This window comes from Pimephales promelas, chromosome 20 (genome assembly GCF_988280905.1).
Source record: "Pimephales promelas chromosome 20, fPimPro1.hap1.1, whole genome shotgun sequence".
In the NCBI taxonomy this organism is placed as follows: Eukaryota; Metazoa; Chordata; class Actinopteri; order Cypriniformes; family Leuciscidae; genus Pimephales; species Pimephales promelas.
Window position 1 is genome coordinate 4,246,078 of NC_142788.1, and position 22,525 is coordinate 4,268,602.

At 41.2% G+C, this 22,525-nt stretch overlaps 1 pseudogene; it reads left to right on the forward strand.

Annotated features, from left to right (window-relative positions):
- Positions 1-979: 979 nt before the first annotated feature.
- On the forward strand, positions 980-13,663 carry LOC148970519 (uncharacterized; annotated as a pseudogene).
- Positions 13,664-22,525: the final 8,862 nt, after the last annotated feature.

A 22,525-nucleotide genomic window follows, 5' to 3' on the forward strand; every position in this document is an offset into this window, starting at 1 on the left:
TTATAGTAGAGAACAAAAAGAAAACAAGTTTTACAGCATATCTAAGAAGAAAAACAAGAACTTCCTTTATATTATTACAGGTCATGGCCTTTAAATCCCTGCCTTTACACACTTCTTACAGAGGTAGCAGAGGACGTTCTTCAAGCAAACTTCATGCAAGCTAAACAGGTATGACAGCAACAGCAGAGGGCTGAGAAGATGAAGACAATCAAATGGAGCTATTACAATAAGCAGCTGCTTGTCTGCAGGATACCAAGGTGTCCCTCTGGGTCGGGGCATGAACAGATGAGGTTGAGGGCTAAAGGTGAACCCCCTGCCCATGCACCTACACCACCCAAGACCTCTTCCTTCTACTTTTCTCTCATTTTACTGCCTTAATAAATACATCGAGCCCTGAGAGTTAAGGGTTGACAGTTTGTCATCTTTTATCTGAAGGGCAAACCACTATGACTTTAGAGAAGCAAACTACATACTACCTTACAAACATTTGCTTTATAAGACATAAAGGCATTTTATTATGCCTTTGACTTTGCTTGATCATAAAATAAGAAGTAAAACATTTGATGGGCTGCCCATGTATTTCCTAAAATCTTGGGGGTGCGTCTGCAAGATTCTTAGCTTTGCAAAAATTCTGAACTAGAATGAAGTGTTCAAAAACCAGCTGGTGTCAGAACTGTGGGAATCAAGACAGATGTCAGAATCTGTAGTCAATCTAAAACTATGGAGAACAAGCGGCCTTGAGTTTGTGCTTTTCTGAGAAGTTCCAAAACAGCCAAATGAGAGGAACTAAGGCGCAAACAAAAACATCATGAAGAATCTCTGCATTCAGATCCAAATAGACACGGATAGTTGCTCGCTTAGTTACTGGAAGTCCTGCCTACTCTCGTGAGAAATAGCACATTGTAGGGGGTCAGCTAAAAATAGCTATTGAGCAGTCATGCTAAGGAAGGTAAAGAGAGACCTAGGCGTAATGTAGACCATGCGTGTGTATGATGTGGTGTGGAGAGTGTGTCTGATGTGTCACAAGCACTCAGCAGAGCTTATGGGCAGAAGTAGACAGAGAGGTCTGGACCTGTGCCACCATCCGCCTATGCCGCCCACTCTCCCTCCGCCTCATAAACTTGCACAAAAACAGGACTATCACATGACTGAGTAAATACCTTCTATCCCTTCATCATCGTTTCTCCTCCTTTTCTACCCCGACCTGATTCAGGCACTGTTTTTGGGCTGCTTAGGCTCGATTATGACTTCCTCCCACGATACGAGAAAAACAAACCCAGATAGTGTGTGTATGTGTGCATTTAGCCCACAGATCCACCGCTCTCCTGGCCAGGGACTTTCCACTCGAAACCCTATCGAGCTGGAGTCAGCGGTTCAGACTGTGTGTCATGTGGGGATCACAGAAAGGACACCCTGGGGTGATGGAGTCAATCATAAGGGGAGATAATAAGGGGTCAGTCAACGGTATGGCAACTTCAGCCGTACTGAATATATGCCAGATGGGAGCCTGTAAATTTTGCAATGCACTGATGATTAAGCTTGAGGTGCATGAGAATATCCCACATGACCGTGGTTTCCTATATGTTTTATAATGTTATGTAAAGTGTTATATTTATCATTCGTTCTCTGATTTTATGAGACATGTTGAGAGCCCTTCCATCCATCAAGTAGCTTGAGCAGCGGTGGCTCACATCGCTGATCTGAACGTGTGAGATGAACGACCGTGACCGATGGCGAGGTTCCATTCATATAAAAGGGAGGAAATTGAACCGTCACCAATTTGCTGAACCCATGTTTGACATGGGCGAACAGGTGGTCTTCTCCAACCATTAGAAGTGTGTCTTTCAGTATGATGGGCAACATCGCTAGGTCACCATGGGCAGCCGCATTTGTTATGAGGTCGAACACACAGGATTTGATGCTCTGGCAGCGCATGTGAAATGACTATCATCTTTTGGCATGTTGCGATTGAAGAGTCCAGGTCGGCAGCCCTTCAGATAGGTGACAGCATCACCCGGAACACCAACACATTCACTTATCCCAATGAAGGGGGAGAACTGGCAACACCTGGACCACAAAACTTGTAATCAAAGAAACAAAGGGAAAGAACTGTGGAGTCCCAGTAAGCTAAGTGCCGACGTCATGCTGTCTTACACTCCTTCATCTGCCCTACTTACCACACACTGTAAATCCTCAGGGCACAACACATGGCCCACACACAAGCTTCAGGTATAAGTGGGGTAAAGCACATCTCCTATTTTACAAGGCAGCATCATAACTCTCTACACATTTTCTCTAACAACGTAGATGTAACGATATTGGGTCAATTGAGACATGCTAAAGGGTGCAATACTTGCTAGTATGGACCTGTCCAAGTGTGTGAGTAATTAGGTCTACACCCAGAAGTATGTTTCAAGCATTGGTCAGGGTCCAATTGTAGCCTAAAACTAACCTGTCTGATAGAATAGTGATTTATTTCTGCAAAGTCTACTGCCATCAAAGTACCATGGTTTACAAAATTTTGCAAAACCTTACCATAATGCCATAAAAAAGGGGCAATTATAATAAGTCATCATGGTAACACTTTATTTTGGTCCGTTTTGAATATTCTAGAAGTAACTTTGCAACTACATATCAACTAACTCTCATTAGAGTAGACTTAATAGTAGACTTAAAGGGGTCAGGAACTGGCTTTTTAAATTTTATTATATTGTTGTCTGAGGTCAACTTATGACGTTCGCTTGGTTTGTGCATTCAAAAACATCAAATTGAATAAGTAATAGGCTATTTTCTACCCTAGTTTTGAGACCAGCTCAGGGGCCTCATTTATAAAACTTTGCGTAGGATTTGCGTCAAAAGTGGCGTACGGATGAAACATAGGACGTGCGTACGCACAGAAATATTCAGATTTATAAAACCGTGCGCACGCACATCCTACGCATTTTTCCCTTCATAAATCACAATCAATTCTAAATGTAGCGCAGCTTTTGCAGCTTCATGTCACGCCCATAGTTGCCCATAAATAGTCTGTGAAACGCACAAAAGTTAATATTCATGAATTGCGAAATTATGTTAAACACAGAGAGGAAATAAAAAAAAATTTAACTTCACTCAATGTGAAGTAGAAGTTATCGTTGGCAAGGTGGAAAAGAGGAGAAAAATGTTGTTTGGAGGGCACAGTGTGGGCATTACTAATTGAGTGGCAAGGTTGCAGACGCCGTAAATGCTGTAGCCTCACAACCTCGGACTGTGGTCGAAATAAAAAAGAAACGGTCGGACATCAAAGTCGAGGCAAAAAAGCGTCTAGTCATTAATTCAAGAGGTGGCCAAGGAGTTGGGCGAAATCAAGACTGTCCTAACTGAAATAAACTGCATGAGGGAATTCTTGAATAAATAATATATTTTTCCACACCTTTCGTTGTGAAGATGATGCGTTCATTCCGAATCCTTCCATTTAATCGCCACATCGTCATTATACGCATTGTGAAGGGGCATTTTATTTCCATTCATTTAATTCTGCATCTGACAAGCTACGGATGTCGGTTATAATCTACTTGGAAATGGGAAGTAGTTCAGCGCAAATGTAATTTCTTGCAGCTTTCTGAATGGATGAGACACGTCATACGTTATTTTATCAAAAATAAAACAAACTAAAGGCATATGCATGAATACCATGATTCCGTAGATTATGGAATAAAGTAAAAAGAAATTTTTACTATGAAAACAACTTTCCCCAGTGGAAAAATAATATTTATCGATCTATCTATATATCTCCCTAATTATCTATCTATCTGACTGCTATATCTGCTCCGTTAGACGGACATATTGGCGAGAATATCAGTTTGTACATTATTTCGTTCTGCCATCTTCTTTATGAGAATGAATTGCATAGGCTACCAATATTATAGCAGAAAATATTTCACTTTCTTTTTGGAAATGTGTTAATTTGCATTTCTGTTACAGATCGATCAAACGGGTGTTCGTGTAGGCTGTTAATTGTAAGCTGTTAAGACTTGCTTTGTGAAATCTTCGTGTTATTTGTGAGAGGCAGTATTGCCATTTATTTTACACAACCGTCTACAGTTTCACACACTTTCACGTGTTTTTTCCATCTGCCGATGGTGTCGCCGTTTCTCATTTCACCCGTTTTTGTGCATACGCCTGGGTCAGAGCTTGCGTGAAGGACCGCACATTTTGCCGTCAAGTTTGTTTTTTATAAATACCAACTATTGCGTAGAGAGCGGCGTACGCCTTCTTTTGTGCGTACGCAACGTTTATAAATGAGGCCCCAGAAACGCTCGGTTTTTATGGGCGTCTCTCACTGAAGACTTGTGGAAGTGAGTGGACAATAGTTTTGCATATTATAATGAGTTTCGACTCACCCGTCGATGCACTTGGGGGAAATTGGTTTGAAAACGTCCAATGTTGTAAAATGTTAACCGGAATGATTCGCCCATACATGTTCGACCCAGATCCAATATAGACGGCACAGCACCGTTCTTAACTCTTAATTGGTCTGCAAATCCAGTTTACAAAACAATCCTCAGTGAAATGAAGCGAACAGACGACGCTGTTTTACCCTCATCAGCTGGAATGTCATTAAAAATTTATTTTATCCATGCAGTCCTATTGGAATCCAGAGGAAGCTTATGCAGCGACTGTCTTCTTCCACAACCAGGCACTGCACAATATTTTGTATCGCTCGCTCGGTAGCTCGATCCGGTTTGTCATCACCAGGTAGGCCTATGTTATTTAGCTATGCATGTAATGCGCGCATCGGTGGGCGGGGGTAAACCGGCCGTATTGAAGTAGGCGTTGATCTCCTTCTGCAGGGGTGGTGTTTTATCCTCTTTGACGTCATAGAAAAACTAGTCGTTTGCTGAGGCTGGTGTCAATAAAAGCTTTTATTAGACTAACAAGGAAGTTTTCAGTTCTGAAACTTACAGGATATTCTTATAATATGATGACCTCTTAAATGTCAAAAGCTCAAGGAAATTTTGATTTCTCAGTTCATCACCCCTTTAATCTGCTTAATATCTGATAACTCTTTATTTTGATGGTCGTCAACAGACATTCTACTGACCAGTTTACTAATTCTCTACACTCTACCCAGATAGCAGACTGACATTGAATCAACGTGGAAATATGACATCGAAACAACGTTGATCTGACATTGTTTTGCTCATCGAATTAACGTTGAACCAACGTTAGACGCGTCATTCTTTCAAAACTAACGGAAAATCAACTTGAAATCAACGCGTTGTTTCAACGTTATGAAAGCAAACCAATTTTCGATTTTCATTTAGCTTTGAAGAATGCCGCGTCTGACGTTGGTTCAACGTTAATTCGATGAGCAAAATCAACGTTGTTTCAATGTCATGAGAGACGTCGTTTCCACGTTGATTCAATGTCAGTTTGCTGTCTGGGTAATGATAGTTAGTAGACATGAATGTGCAACATTACTTAAAGTCAACAGAATGTGTTAAAGGGGCCATCAAAATAAAGTAAGAAATAAGAAAATAAGAAATAAATATAAAGTAGGGGGCTAGTCATGTGTTTGGAATTGATAACTTTATTGCATAGTGGTTTTTGCCAGTGGGCCAGGCAACTTCTCTGCAGATGGATTTTAGGGCCATCTTAGGCCACAGACTCCTTCATGTGCAGGCCCTATAATCAGCTTTCTATAAAGCAGTCCTGGATACTTCATGTACTCCATCTCTAGTTGGTCCCCCAGAGGGACGTCAGATGAAGGGCACCCAGCAGCAGGAGTGTCAGTGTGGAACCTCTAGTCATGTCGATAGGTCCATGTTCATGGACACCAAAACTAGTGAAGCATCAAACAGACTGACTCCTCACTTCATATTTTCAGATAAAAACAGTCTCCTTCGTTGTGTGGCCCCTGGGAGTGATGAAAACACAATGTCAATAATTCCTCAGGATAAAGTGGAAAGTATTGTAACCTTGGCTCACTTGCGTCATGGTGGGTCACCTTGAAAATCTATTGTCGAGAAAATTCAGGATCAGTTTCATAGATCAGCAAATGGGGGAGTATGAAACAGTTTGCCAAAGTCTCATGGTAAAATATCTGCACATATCTTAATACAATGGTGCAACCAAATAGGGGCCGCAAAATACCATATCTAGTTCCCAGGTCTGCCAAGGGAACATTCATCTTTGCACAACACAAAACTCAAAAATAAAGAGCACCTTCTGGTTCTCCCAAGACTTTTGAGTAGTTGACTACAGTTTGGTTTAGTCCTATTCTGTATTGCTTTACTAACCACTAACTTGTCCTTTAGCTGACGTTTTGATCCATTGAAAATGGTACATTAATTACAGGGAACTTTCTCAAGGGAACAATAGTTCTAGTTTAGTGATCACCATTTGCAGGGTCTGAACCTTTAACCTTTTCTCTTTTGACAAAGTTTGAAAGGTTCATGGCCACAGGCTCCGACCTCAAACGTCTAAACTCATTTTCCACTGTTTACTTTGGTGTTGACTCTACAACTTTTCACAGAGACTGCTGAACCATTATTTGAATGAGCTACCACTTTGTTTCATGCTGGTCTTATTACTTCAAGCAAATAGATAAATGAACAGTCTCCTTGCTGGCATGATTTTCACTGCATTTCACAAACCTGTTAGATGCTAGAATTGGACTTTACATTTGTGGTAAGTGGTAAAGAGAGGTATGGAGAATGATTAATCTGCCACGCTAAATAGCTTCCTGATGGACTGATGGACGCCAGAATCCCACATCAGTGAGCCACCTGCTAACATCTCTCCCTGAAGCCAACAGTCTCTGTTGAGTCTCGCCCAGATGGACCAGTATGACCACATCAGTGAATTCAGCATTGGGGGAAATAAAGAGACTCAGCAATCCCAAACCTACACACTGTTTTTTTTTTCTTAAATATTCCCAACATCTGAGTGGTTAAGTGATGAGAGCTACATACACACCTCTTTCTTCCCCCCTTCCCAATCGATGTGGGCTATTTGAAGGTAAACCCCTGTAACACCTGTGAAATGTTTAATCCGAAATCCCCAAGTACGATCCCAGCCGTCACACATCAGGATGCTTTTAATTCACATTTTGACATGGAATATACTATAACACAGATCCTGGCCAGGTGTGTTAGCTTTGCTGACTCCAGCCACCCACCTGCTCTCTAGACATTTGCAGTGTCGGCCTAGATGACCTCATAGTAACCTAATACCGCCATGCCCAGTCATAGCCTTTCCTGCCAAGAAGAACTGAACATGGCGCTTTTGAAGTGTCCTGGCCATGGATGAAGTCATCTCTTTGAGTCAGCAAGGCAAAGAGCATAACAACATTTTCTGTGAAAAGCTTATTACTATGGATCTTACCATATGTCAACTCATAAAGTTATGGTTACTACACATGATGTAACTAATAAGTATTACAAACTTTTCTACGCAAAACAGTTTCTTAATGGAATATTGTCAAGATAGATGTTACTAGTTCAAGGCCTCTTCAATAAAAAGCCACACACACAGGATACACTCCCTAACTTTTCTAGGTTGTCCTTGGTTTTGAGATAACACCCTTACAGATACACTTTCTAAACCATTTGTTAAATAAAGGTCTCAATAAGTATGTTGAATACATCTTTTTTCCTTTTTGGATGTTGTCTATTTTGTGTACAGCTAAATATTTAGCACGCCTCACTTTCCATAACTCCCTCCACCAAAAAAACAATGACAACAGGGCTTAGGAGAGTTGTGGAAAATGGTTTCTTGCTTATCCACACGGTTCCTTGAATGGATTCAGGTTTCCTCCTGGCTATGGAGTTTCCCCTGTGAGGAGTCTCAGCCTCCTTGTCTGGACATATCTGAGAAAACCAAGGCCTTATTTTCATGACATTGCATAAGAGGTTATTTTATTTTGACAATTAGACTAGAAACCTCTGCTCGGCCCAGATGGCTCCATCTGATCTTTCCATAGCAACAGAGCGCGTTCCAAAACATGTTGCTCACAACAAGATTGAGCAAAGCGTGATTTATTGTGATATTTACAAATGTTTGTAATCATCTTGTTCTAGTCATTAGTTATGATCAGAGTCAGTAAGTTCAAGCCAGTTGTGTTAAGAATGCCAGTTGTTCTCCAGAATGTCCTTCTTTTGGATGGTGTGTTGGCTCAAAGGAGCAGTCTAAAATGTCTCTAGTGATCCTGATTGTAAGTTCAGAAGAAAATTCTTTAGTTGTGTTTTATACAGCCAAAATCACTACCTTCTTTCCACGATGGAGCCAAGTGAATGACTTCTGACCAACACTTTTTGATGACTACATTTGTAATGCAATCTCTTCTCTCCCTTTTTCCCCCTTTCCCAGACTTTTCTTTATAAATAAGGACCTGTCCACTCACATTTTAGGATCTGTCAACTTTTGGATGCTACAGTAGCTCACAGTCATGACCAGGAACCTTCAATATGCAATGTTCGTTGTTACAGATCCAAGATATACTCAAACACAAGGCATTGCCCCCCACCCCCCACAGTAGACATTTATTGAAAGTGAGTTGTAAAAATGTGTCATTCAGAAATCACTTGAGCACTTTTACATACCACCCACTTTTACATACAAAAACCTATTCACTGTACAAGTACACTGTGATCTATGCCTGAACATCAGTGATTCTCAAACTCTTTTTCCACTGGGCCGCACTATGGTCCAAGTGCAATTCTCACGGGCCGCGTATCATTTACGAATGACGTCACTAATGCAAACCAATCAGGAAAGTTATGGAATTAGCTGATTAGCTGGCACCAGTGAGGATTTCTTTAAAGACTGCAAGAGAAGCTCAGCTTCCGCTATGCCAAATAATGAATGGTCAAATATGTACAATTGTGTTAACTATTGTGTTAACATTTTATTGACTAAAAATGCGCTAGAACACGTTTATCTCAAAGATAAGTTCGTTCAGAGTCAGCTACATATAGCAGGTCGACTGACTCGATTTCCTTCTCATACATTCCCGTAGCGTCACATTGACTTCAATGGGGCTGCTTTGAACAGTTTTTTTCGTGCTTTGAAACTAGATGGTCATTGGATAAATGCTGCGATTATGTCCCGCCCACGGACGCTCAGCGTCTCTGGGGGTGAACGGAGGAGTGGGCTGGCCTGGACTCCAGGCTTCTGCGTGATGATTGGAGAGTCTGTCTAAAGACTGTATACTACAGTATAAAAAGTCACTGAAGCTATTCGAACTCAAGCCCATCGCAGATTTTGCAAGTGTAATCGAAAGACAAACTGCTGCAGCCTATTTCTTGGTATTCGTATAAACAAAATGGACAATTTTATGATGTAGGCCAAAAATGAGCTTTCCCTCGTTGAAAGACCAACAGCTGCCACTGGGTGGCACATACAACTTTATTTCTGTTTGCAAAACAAACAACAAAATCAGTTTTTTGTTTTAAGTGTTGAAATGGCTGTTCTGGAACTATGACTTCTTCATATCAAAGTGAAACTACATTGCTCAATAAACTTGCGTTACACATACACCCCATATATCCAGTATGTCACAGAAAATGAAAAATTACTGCCATTAGCTTTACTGCATACAAGCACTATTAGTAGTTATTTAACTCTGTATGACTGAACAACAATGACAACCAAAAACGGCTTGATAAGCAAATGTTATCAACGGTTTTTACAAACAACATTGAGCGCATTGTTATTACAGTCTCTGACGATACCAAGCATTCTGTCACGTCGCAATATCTTGCACAGCATCCGCTATATAGCAGCCACGGGTGCACCGATGCGGTTATTTTAACGATTTAACCTTTTCACACACAAGTTTAAAATATGGCCGACCTCCCAGCATGGTTTTAGATCCTGTCACTTTATTGTTTCCATGGTCATTGCTTGTCACGTGACACACCGCAACCACAACCGCACTAAATGAATGATGCTTTTATGTATTTGTTCCCTTTTTTATTCAAAATATTCAGTAATTTATTAGCTACAGCATGAAATATATTATTCCTTTTGTTATATATGTGCAAGTGGAAGTTGTTTGAGCTGTACACTCGATGGGCTGCAGGGGCTTACAATTTCTTCTCCGTGAAAACTCAGTTTTAGCTTGTTAGCTTGTGCCATGTTAGCTTGTTAGCTTGTGCCATGTTAGCTTGTCCCATGGTGCCAGGTTTTGCAAATGTCAAATGGGCTACTTTACTACAGAGCAAACACAAAAACTGTCCATCTTGTTCATTGAAAGCAAACTGATTCTTCCATTCTTCCAGAACTTTCCTACCTGTGCTGCTGATGCTATGATTCCTCTCGTTTGCATGTGTTCCTTCATTGGTGCGTTCCTCATTTCATTTTCTCCTCTGATAACAAATTTGAGTATTTTGTTTCCTAAATTTACAAAAATAAAGCTGATTTTTAGAATTCTACCGAAGCGCACGCTTCTTAGTGTCCATTTACCGTGATTATAGCCTACATCAGTATGTAGCCTACTGTGTGCGCATGTCTAAAAATAATATATGATCACCAATATGATTGTAAATGACACAAAACAAAACATTATAGTTCAAAAATTTGATTTGAACGCTAAAAACAAAAGTAAATTGTAGAATTGGATTTTTATTTTTTTGAATGTAGTCGGCATATTGTGGGCTGCATTTGCTTTGTGTGCCACCAATGTTATATCCAATCAAAACAGAGTCGATTTACATGTGGGCTACAGTGCAAGTCTTAAAGGTGCAGTCACAAACAGAGGATGTGGCTTTACATTCAAGTCATGTTGATACTTTCTGGACCAACAATGATTCCATGGGAAGAGGATCCAAGATTGGGCCTAAAAAGATCTAAAAGTGCTAAAATGTGTTATTTAATTTGTCCCCTTGGAATTATACCCAGACAGCAAACTGACATTGAATCAACGTGGAAACGACGTCTCTCATGACATTGAAACAACGTTGATTTTGCTCATCGAATTAACGTTGAACCAACCTCAGACGCGGCATTCTTCAAAGCTAAATGAAATCGAAAATTGGTTTGCTTTCATAACGTTGAAACAACGCGTTGATTTCAAGTTGATTTTCCGTTAGTTTTGAAAGAATGACGCGTCTGACGTTGGTTCAACGTTAATTCGATGAGCAAAACAATGTCAGATCAACGTTGTTTCGATGTCATATTTCCACGTTGATTCAATGTCAGTTTGCTATCTGGGTAAGGTTCTATCTGAAAATTTTGTCAAAATTGAGTTATTCACAAATTCTTATTCTGTGACAATTTATTTACATTATGTGTTTTGTACATTTAGGGTCCCTGTTATTTTTATGTTTGAAAGAAACTTGTTCCCCATACACATTGTCCTATATGGAATGCAAAAACTTTGAAGCTCAATATCTCAAAACTGTTCAGAACGCAGATATAGAACCTTAAAATTCCAAGGGGACGAATTGTTTGTAATCGATTTTCCAGCTTGCCATGCCACATGCCACATCCACACAAGCACACTCGCCCCCATTAATGTTGAAGATCACAGACTCTGTATTTGTTTTGTTGTGGTCCTGCTTTGTGCTGCATATCTGAGTGATGGATCCATGCAGATGTTCAAAACTGAGTTTTCACGGAGAAGTGGATCTTTTAAGCCCCTGCAGCTGTGTCCTCCTGCTAACCCTTCACACACACGCACACACACACTCATCACTGCAATGGCTTGTGTTGTTTTAATGCCTATTGTTTCAGCACCGCTGCTGGCGATAGAGTTCACACACTATAAATGAGTCATAATCCATTAGTGTGTTATAGTCTGTCCTTAGGGCTTTTCATTCACACATATGATGGCCTGCAGAGGGAGCCGCTCAGTGCTGATTCCGCTTGAGAAGTTGAATGACAGACTGATGAATAAACTCGGCCTCATCTGTTTTAGGCCTTGATTATTAAGATCAAACCAATGCATGTGTGAGTGTGTGTGTGGGAAGTCATATTGGTGGATCATATGGCACATAAAACGTTAATAATACACAACTAAACTACATTCACTGTGGCGATACAGTGATTATCATGTTAAACTAAATTTGTGAAATGGTGTCTGCAACTTCCATAATGTGACACTTTTCCTAGTGAAACAAGGTGGACTTGATTTTATCCAACTTTGTTGCTTTGTAATTCTGGTAAATATGTCAGTTTAATAATATTTATGCAAAAAATGTCAACAAAATATACTGTATGTATAATATATATATATATATATATATATAAATAATTTGCAGTCTTTAAATTTAGCAATCCTTCTTCATTGTACACCTTATTTTCTTTCTCTTTCTCCTCTGTCTCCAGCATTTATGGTGACAATATGCACTGGTGATAACCTCGAACTACACTCAGTCTGTCCAGTGGCTCACAGCTCACAAATAACCGCAGGCCAGACGTTTATTAGAAACTCAGCATGAGCCGACGTCTCTCCTCAGTGCAGGAAGAGGAGGAACTCTACTGATATTAAAGTGTGTGTGTTCGGGGTTATGGTCCCGTGCCTGGCCATCTTATTCAAGACCCTCCTCTCTCTCTCTCTCTCTCACTTTTAAACTGTAAACATATTTAGATAACAGTTTCCAAAATAAAAGTTTGTGTTTACGTAATATACAGTATGTGTGTGCAGTGTGTATAATTATTTTGTATATGTAAATACACACACATGCATGTATATATTTAAGAAAAATATGTTCTTGATATATCAAATATTTATATTTATACATAATATTAATTCTGTATAACATTCAAATATTTCTTAAATATATATGCATGTGTGTGGGCCGTCAAAAGCCAACCACCTCCTCCTCGTGGCGTCGGCTGGAAACGGCAAACGGTGGCTCTGGTCCCAGCCACAGATGAGGCAACACATCGGCTGGGTCTCTTTGGTCGCATCAAATGGCAGCAGCAAACCAAGAAACCGATTAAGTTTGAGGGCAAAGTCCCACACATTTGGACGCTCAGCACCACGGTGCCGATCTGGAAGGGCAAGGGGGATGTTGATGAATGCAAGAACTATCGGCCGATTCGACTCCTATCCCACAAAAATCGAAGATTTTTGAACGCATACTGGACAGCCGCCTTCGCAGCATTATTAAAATCAGTCCAAATCAATGGACGTGGGACCACAGACGCCATCCACGCTGCCCACCTCCTGATGGAGAAACACCGGGAAAAGAACAAGCTACCACAAGTCCACATGGTCTTCCTGGATCTGGAGAAGGCTTTTGACCGCGTTCCCCATGATCTCATCTGGGCCTCTCTCCGACGTCACTATGTACCCGAAACCTACATCAGCTGGGTGCAACTTTTATACCAAGACGTCAGGAGCGTGGTCCGATCCACAGCTGGGATATCTTCTCCTTTCAACATCAACGTAGGAGTCCACCAAGGATCAGACCTTTCACCCTTGCTTTTCATCACATGCATGGACACAGTGACACGGGACCTCCAGACGCCCCATCCATGGTCCTTACTCTATGCTGATGATGTGTTCCTTGCCGACAGGGAGTGGCAAGACCTTCAAGACCAAGGGCAGCAGTGGAAAGATCGCCTGGATGCAAATGGCTTGCGACTCAACCTTGCCAAGACGGACACGTACATGGAGTGTGGCCCTCAGATTGATGGTACTATTGGCATCGACGGAACGGACCTAAACTAAAAGTACCTCGGATCAATACTCTCATCGAATGGTGACACCCTCCCACATGTGGGTGCCGCCTGGTCAAAGTGGCGCCAAGTCACGGGAGTGCTATGCGATCGCAGAATACCCATCCGCCTAAAGTCCAAAATCTATAAGACCATTGTACGCCCTGTAGCCCTGTATGGAGCCGAATGTTGGCCAGCGACTGCCAAACATGGCCAGCTTCTACATGCCATGGAAAAGCGTATGCTCCGCTGGTCACTCGGGCTGACAAGGCTAGATCACATCATGAACATCGACGTCAGGAAGCGGATAGGAATAGGAATAGCGGCAATTACGGAGAAGATGCTTGAGGCCCGTCTCCGTTGGTACGGCCATGTAACACGCAGCCATGAGAACTCAGTGGCGAAGACAGTTATACAACTCAACCCACCTGGTAATCAGCCACGTGGCCGCCCAAAGATGAGATGGATGGACCGGATTAAGCAAGATATGAAGGACATGCAAGTCACCCCAGAGGACACTACGGACCGGAATAAATGGAGAGTAGCCTGCCAAAAAGTATAGTATATATATTAGGGGTGTAACGGCACACAAAAATCACGGTTCGGTACGTACCTCGGTTTTAAAGTCACGGTTCGGTACGTTTTCGATACAGCAAAAAGAAAGAAATGCCAGAGAAATTTCCTATTTGTTTAAAGAAAAAAATATTTTTAAATAAGTGTGAGTTTTCCTAGATCTTGAAACTTTCAGGTTTATAAATGGGGGTCATCTTTGAAGGATGAACAATTTTGGCCATCACATTCAAAATAACATTTAAATATATATTTATTTATATAATATTTGAATTTTGAAGTGCTGGAAAAAGATGTGTGAAGTACTTGAAAGCATTTCACCATTCCAGCCAAACTGGTTCTAGTTAGTGTTACTATATTAAATCCATGGTGAATGTTGCTGGTCTGTGGACGAAAGTATTACTAGTTCATTCAATGTTTCTCCTGGTTTCCATGACAGCGCTGTTTGATCTAATAGAGATCTACGGTTAATAACGGAGAAATGTGAATGCATCTCACTAGATCTCGCAGCGATGTTATTACCTCAGTGGCGAATTCAAATGTTTTCTTTACCGGATCTCTTAGCGTGGTGTGGTAACAGTGTTGCTTGATTGAGATTGGCTCGCGCTGCACAGATGTTGCTGGTCCGAACTGATAAACGATCCATGAAGCACATAACGAGTAGCGCAGTTTTGTTCTGCTTTCATAACGCTTGCCATTTGATGTTGCGCAAAGTTGTGTTGGCCGCGTCAGCACGAATTTTGCCGGCAGGAAAAATGGTCCAAGCAATCGTTCGGTTTGTATGCGTACCGAACCGGAAGCCTCGAACCGAACGGTTCAATACGAATACATGTACCGTTACACCCCTAATATATATATATATATATATATATTAGGGCTGTCAGTTTAACACGTTATTAACGGCGTTAACGCAAACCCATTTTAACGGCGTTAATTTTTTTATCGTGCGATTAACGGTCTTTTTGTCCAAGCAAACTTTGTCGTTTTTTCACATGCTTTTGCAACAGGACGCGGCATGCGTCCTGATCCATTTCGGCGTCTCACGCTCGTCATCCACTCAAAGCCGGCTCGCAAGCCGAAACGAGTATATGCGGCGTGCCTGTTGTTTTGTTTCCGTTCTAGCTAGATCCGCTTGCGCTTTTCGAAGAAGCAACAAAATGTCCTCGCGCAGCGCAAGCCATTGAAATGAATGGGTTCAGAGCGCAGCGCGAGGACTTTTTGTGCCGCACACACTCGTTTTGGCTTGCAAGCCGGCCAAATAGTAACGTTACGTTTTGAGTGGATGACGAGCGCAAGACGCCGAAATGGATGCCCTTAAAGGATTCTGAATGGAAGGTTTACTTTTAAGAAGTTGCCAAATTGTCCCATTGACAAGACCAAGTGATCTGTGTGTTTTGTCATTGTGAACTGAGCGATCATCATCGCAGCGCGTCGTCTGATACACCACTTGATGATGGCCAAGCAAACACACACACATATGATGCGAATTCTCCACCCCCTCGTCAATATCAGGACCTCGTCAGTATTTCTTTCACCCTTTTATTGATAGACAGTGTTACACTGTGTGAGAGATTATTTATATATGTTAGTGTGAAATTGAAAACTATTCCAATGTTATTTTTAATAATAATAATTAAAAAAAAAACATTTGCTCTAAACAAGCCACTTTTCCATGTAACAAAAATAAACCAAAAGACATTTAGAATAGATAAAAATGTGCGATTAATCACGAGTTAACTATGACATTAATGTGATTAATCGTGATTAAATATTTTAATCGTTTGACAGCACTAATTTATATACAAAATAAAAATATATATTTTGACACTTTATAACAGACTTATGTACAGGCATGTGAATATTAATATTAATTACATATTTAATTACTCATATTTAAACTGAAGACATTTCATAATAGCAGCACTATGAATGCAAATTGAAATATATTATAAGTCAAGCTCTCTTTTATTAGACATAATAAAAGAGAGCTTGACTTCTGCTGAGACAATCTCTGATCACTGATTTCTGCCAACAGTTTCCTCAAGAAATGTGAGCAAGCATGAACGTATGCTGGCACCTATTTGTTATTAGTGTAAATGAATCACTTGATATCTTCTAAAGATGATTTCACACACTCGAAGATATAAACATAATGGTCAACAGTTCTCCAGTGCTCCTCTGCTGTCCCATGACTGGGCAGAAGGAACACGTCCTGTGCCCAGCGCTGTCCCGTGAGTGGGCTGGAGGAACACCTCCTCTGAGAGCGGGAAGCTCGTGGTCTGTGGCTGTGTGTTTGGCCTTGCGACATTGTTTTCTGTGGCTGTATTATCAGGAAAAGACACAACATGACACTTTGACCAATACAAGAACAGGACAGTCATGCTTACTGTATGTCTCTGTCATGCCTGACTCGGGCCAGATTATGAAAACACCTATTCTAAGATGACCACGTTCTTTCACACTTTCCTCACATGGAGCAACCAGGAAACATTCAGAAATAACCTGGAGAAACTAGCCTTTGCAGAACAAAGATGCATTGATTTGATTTTACCTATGGGTTAATAACCTTCAAAGCTTATTATAAATATTAGTATAAAATATATTTACTGTATGAAAAATATTAAAATATGTAGACTGAACTGGGGATATATCTGAAATTGTACTTTTAAATGTTAATTGTTTATACTTTTGCCATTGTAATGTCTAGGATCAGATTTAGATTTTTGAAATTCATTTTAGCTATTATACAGCACTATTTTATACATTGGGTTGGTTGATGTTTGGCAGATATTATGTAATTAAAATATTCCCATAAAAAGTCCAGTTATATTTTATGTAAACACTCTAGCAGCACAAAGCAGAGCATGTGTAACGATCAGCAGTTAACCAGTGAGCGGGATAACCAGCACACTCCAACCCGGACAATCACCACACATCCACAAACTACATCTCCCAGAATCCTTTGCCCAGACCTGTATGTCTTTACCTTGTTTAGCTCACCCCATATAAGCCTGGGTTTCACATTCATTCTCTGCGAAGTCTTGTTAGTTGTTTACAATGCATCTCTGAGCGTTTTCCTCTGTTCCCTTTCAGTCGCTCACGTTTGACGTGACAGCGTAATTGGGATCACTTCGGGGAGCCCTATCAACTTCAAGTGTCTACAGAACGAGCCAATGAGGCACTGTGGTATTGGCGCTTGGATTGGCTCCACGGTCGAGTTCCTGAGATGGGCCGGGTCCAAATAACCCCGCACTGTCGGCAAACTCTCTGCTTGTGGTCGTAAATATGCGTTTCCCCCAGTGAGCCCTCTTGCACAGATCTTGTGCAAGGTCAGGGAGGACGAGGAGCAAATCTTGTTAGTTGTGCCGTATTGGCCCAACCGGACCTGGTTCCACAAGCTAGTGCTCCTTGCGACAGCCCCTCCTTGGCCCATTCTTCTAAGAGAGGACCTGCTCTATCAGAGATGGGGCGCCCTGAGGCACGCTTTCCCAGTGTTATCCAAGAGTTCCACTGTGTGGTTTATAACGGAGCAGCAGTCCGAACTCCCTCTACGCAAGCCTTCCGCCCCAGCAAGTTGGGGGTCTGAGAGTCTTGCGTAGGGCGCTGGATGTGGCAGCAACCGTTGGTGTTTCCATAGGATCCCAATTACGTTGTCACGTCGACGTCACGCCAAACATGAGCGACTGAAACGTCTCGGTTACTGATGTAACCCTCGTTCCCTGAAAGAGGGAACGGGAGACGTGACGTACCGCCACCAGAGTTGCTGACCAACTCTGTACGGCCGTCACAATCTCGGTTCCTTAGCGGAAAACATTGTTTATACCCGAGATGTGGAGCGCCAACGTTCATTGGCTCGTTCTGTAGACACTCGAAGTTGATAGGGCTCCCTGAAGTGTTCCCAATAACGTCATCACGTTGACTTCACATCTCCCGTTCCTTCCTTCAGGGAACGAGGGTTACATCTTAACCGAGACGTTTTCCATGTTCCGGGTTTCCTGATATCTGCCTGTGTCCTGGTTTTCCGTCCCTGTCTCACCCTCTGGATTTGTTTGCTTGGACTATTTACTTGGATGGATTAGGTGCTCTGACCTTTTGCCTGTTTTTGACTATGATTGTGGAGTACCCTGACTATGACTGTGATGAGCAATTAGTCTGTTCACTCTTTATAACACAGTTTGCTCTGTCCTGTGTCTAATACAGTACAATCAGACACACACACATACAGTCTGAGAACATTCAAGACATGTGCACTAGACATCCCTGTACTACAAAGTTAAAGTCAAGCCACAACTTTATCTGTGTCTTTTGTAGTTTGTCTATCTCTGCACAGTGTGTTTCACACTCTTTCCTGCACTGTACAAAATTTGGAGTAGGATTTACTTGAAAAAACCTTGCTAAACGATCTCACTCAGAAAATGCTAGTAAATTTACAAAGATTTGCCAAGTAAAAACCTAAACATATTCATCAGTAGCTTTAATTAGAAATCTTTAAGTTAAATTTACTTGGAATGTGGAATTAAGTAAACTTTACGAAAAATAAGTAATTTTAATTCAGCTTGTAAAAGGTTGATTAATACCGATTTCCTTTGCCTTTGTATTAAATTTCACTAAAACAATTATCTTGAATTTTATTAGTCATTTATAGTATGTTCTTTACTTAGATCATCTAAGTAATTTATATTAGTGATGGCCGGTTCGTGAACGAATCGTTCTTTTGAACCGGTTCTTTTTAGTGAACCGGTCGAACCAGTACACTAAATCGGACTGAATCGTTCGAAACAGTTCGCGTCTTGCGTCAGCGCTAAACCACAAGTTACTAAAGTTACTCACTTTCAGACATGCCTGACAGTCCCTCCGAATCGAAATAAACCAATATCCAGAAGTACATTTTATTCCAGTAACTCAAAAAGTTCACTGAACGGAGACATATGTTGGTGCTGAGAGAAGTGATGAGCACGAGCAGCTGATACTGCGCATGCGTGTACTACCGAACGTACAGATACAGCGGTCGGATAACCAGTACAGAACCGAGAAGAACTGTTTCTTTCGGACACGTTCGACATATTGAGAACTGATGAGTTGATGAGCTGAGCATGCGTGCATTTTTTTTCTGAGGGACGAAATGTACGTTTCCACGTCTTTAGTTGAACATCAGTAAGTGTAACAAAATAAAACATTTTGGAAACATGTTTATCCCATTACTGTATCACTGTATTATTTTAACGATTGGAAATAATGATTGGATTCTAAAACTGTCAAACTACTAAACATTTATTATTATACTAAAATAATATTTTCAGGAACAGCTCATTTAATTTCTAAGTAACAATATTATAAATCTTTGATGTAAACTCTTGCCAAGGTTTGGTGCACTGCTTAGTAAATGTTTATGTGTTAACATAACGAATTAAACATATATGTTTAATTCGTTATGTTAACACATTATAAACATGATGTATACTGTTACGTAGGCTACAGGCTATATTGGAGACAGACATGCATCGATTTTTTTGTTTTGTCGACTGTATATTCAGGTTCCAGCTCAGCACAGGCCTATGCTATGGTTCTCGAGTCGAGAACTGGTTGTTGCAGCTCTTGAATCACTAGTGCAGAACCGAGAACTGTTTCTTTCGGACACGTTCGATACGGAGAACCGATGAGCTGGAGATACTGCGCATGCGTGATAGCACCGTCTCTGAACAGAACTTTCTTTCGGCCGGCTGATCCTGTGCTGATACATGAGCACGCAGTAGTACGGGTGAACCCAGGACTTAAATGAGAGGGCGAATCGGCGAAATGTAAGTTTATTTAATAACAAATAAAATGATGAAGACCATTTATGCATTTTATATATTTAAAACATGTAAAACATCCGCGTTAGCACATCGACTAGGCTGCAGCAGGGTTCGTTTTCAAAATGTAAATGTAAGAAACTTATCCAAGATGATTATGACAATGCATACTATTATTTAACTGAAGTTGTGATTACAAATGCCTTTAATTTGAAGTATTTTTATCCGCCGGGATGATAAAATTGACGTCATTACGTGATGACGTAAAAGAACTGGTGAACCGGTTTTTTGAACCGGTTCATTAAAACGAACTGTCCGAAAGAACCGGTTCGCGGAAAAGAACCGGACTTCCCATCACTAATTTATATGTACATCATGTCAGACTTTAAGCCTTATGTGAATGAAAACACCTCAATACTTGGTAGACAATACACAATGGTGGTAACATCGTTTTTGTGTTTGAATGTGTCGTTTTAAGCAAAAAATTTACTCGAAATGTCACAAAATGGCATTTTACTAATACTGAAAACAAAAATCAATGATAAAACAGTGTAAATACAGCTGGAAACCAGTGAAAAATGAACCTCATTAATTATTCAAGGTCCAGTGCATGATGGGAACCCCAGTATCAGAAAAGTTGAGTAATTTTTACTTAATTTTATTGAGTTGATATTACACTTTCATTTATACTCGCTTGAAATAAGTACTGATATGGAATTTACTTAGTTTTTTAAATTCTTGCCTGAACTAACTTTTTCAAGTAAATTACATTGGGTTTTTTCACTAGTATTTACTTAACCAAAAAATCATTTTTTACAGTGCACCTCAACTCTCTTTTTATAGAAGTGTTAAAATTTCTTGGAAATAAAGAAACTTCAGACCCTCACATTGAAAACAGAGATAGACACAAAGAGACATGGTTAAAATTGTTATCTAGAAATTAGGTTCTCACTGCTTTGTTTTTAATAATAAAACTGATTTTGGTCAAGACAGTGTTCCAGTTGTGTTAAAATACACAATAAGGCATCAGCTGTAGTCTGTCTTTGTAGAACTGTTATTAATTTACTTACCCTTACCCATTTGCTGGTATCGTTAATATTTCACTTATTTTTTGGGCCTTTTTAAGATAGATAGGTAGGTAGATAGGTATATAGATAGATAGAAAATACACAATTCACAAAAATAGACACCCAATCTGCAGAATACCTCATATATCCTGCAAAATGAAGCACTGCAACCAAAACTACAAATAGCATCAATACAACTTTTGCACGAAATGACACACTTCATTCATATTACCAGATTTTTTTTCTCATTATTTTTTTTTTCATATTAAAAAGCACCCTCATATTTAGTATGCTTTGCCATAATACTAAAAAAGTGTAGAAAATGCTAGTTCCCTTTCGTAGTCACTTCGAGTTACGTCAGAAGTGACGGAGATTGGGGGATTTCGCATAGAAAGCCAATCCTCTTCGAGTATTAAAACACGAGCCAATGGCATGCAATGCCTTGGGGCTGCGGAAATTTGCATAGCGTACTCCGCCCTACTCCGTGAGTATAAAAGGAGGAAGTGAACGCAACCGCAGTATGTTTTCGCTTCGGAGCCAAGAGAACCTCTTCACTCCTAAAAGCTGATTCAAGACTCTTCGAGAACGAGCGTCCTCTTCAGTGTTGGTGTGACGGCGGTACCCAGCGAGATTTTGCATTGCCTGCGATCTGAGCAGTGGTCTGCCAGACTTTGCACTTCTCCCTGGTAGCTTCAGCGCTGAAAGAGTGAATTTCTCCTTTCTCTAAAAGTGAAAGTGAAAGAGCTGCACGCGGCACGTCTTTTTAAAGATGGTTCGCCCGTGCCCTTCTGGATGTGGTAGATTTCTGTCATCATCTGATGGTCACGAACGCTGCTTTGTATGCCTGGGCATTCAGCATGCAGCAGCAGCGTTCGTGGATGACTCATGTTCCTTCTGTGGGAGCATGACCATCTCCACACTGAGGTCGAGGCTCAATGATCTCACTAGAGTGAGAGCCCCGGTCCCCCCTACTCGATCGGCTTCCTTCACGAAAGGGGGCCCGTCGACCCGGGGACCCGGCGATCTAACGGTGACGGTGTGGGATAGAGCCCCGACGATTCCTCGGGCCACACCTCCCGCCTCAGTGCGTGAGCCAGCGAGCGCCAGCTCGATTCAGTCGGCTGTCTCTTCGGCGGCGCCGGCTGCTTCTAGCAGCGCTCCAGATGATGATGTGATGTCTATCACTGCATCACTAGGCGGGCTTGAGTCCTCGGGAGAGGAAGATGCGGCTGCGTTGCCCCCTTCGGGAGTGCCAGCGTTGCCCGTGTCAGATCCCGAGCTGACGGCCATGCTGTCTCGAGCCGCTGGGAGTATCGGGCTAGAATGGAAACCTCCATCCTGCCCCGATCTCTCGCGGATGGATAACTGGTATCTGGACAAAGCTGCCGCCGCAAGGCCACGGCCAACTCCGATACCTTTTTTCCCCGAGCTGCATGCGGAGTTATC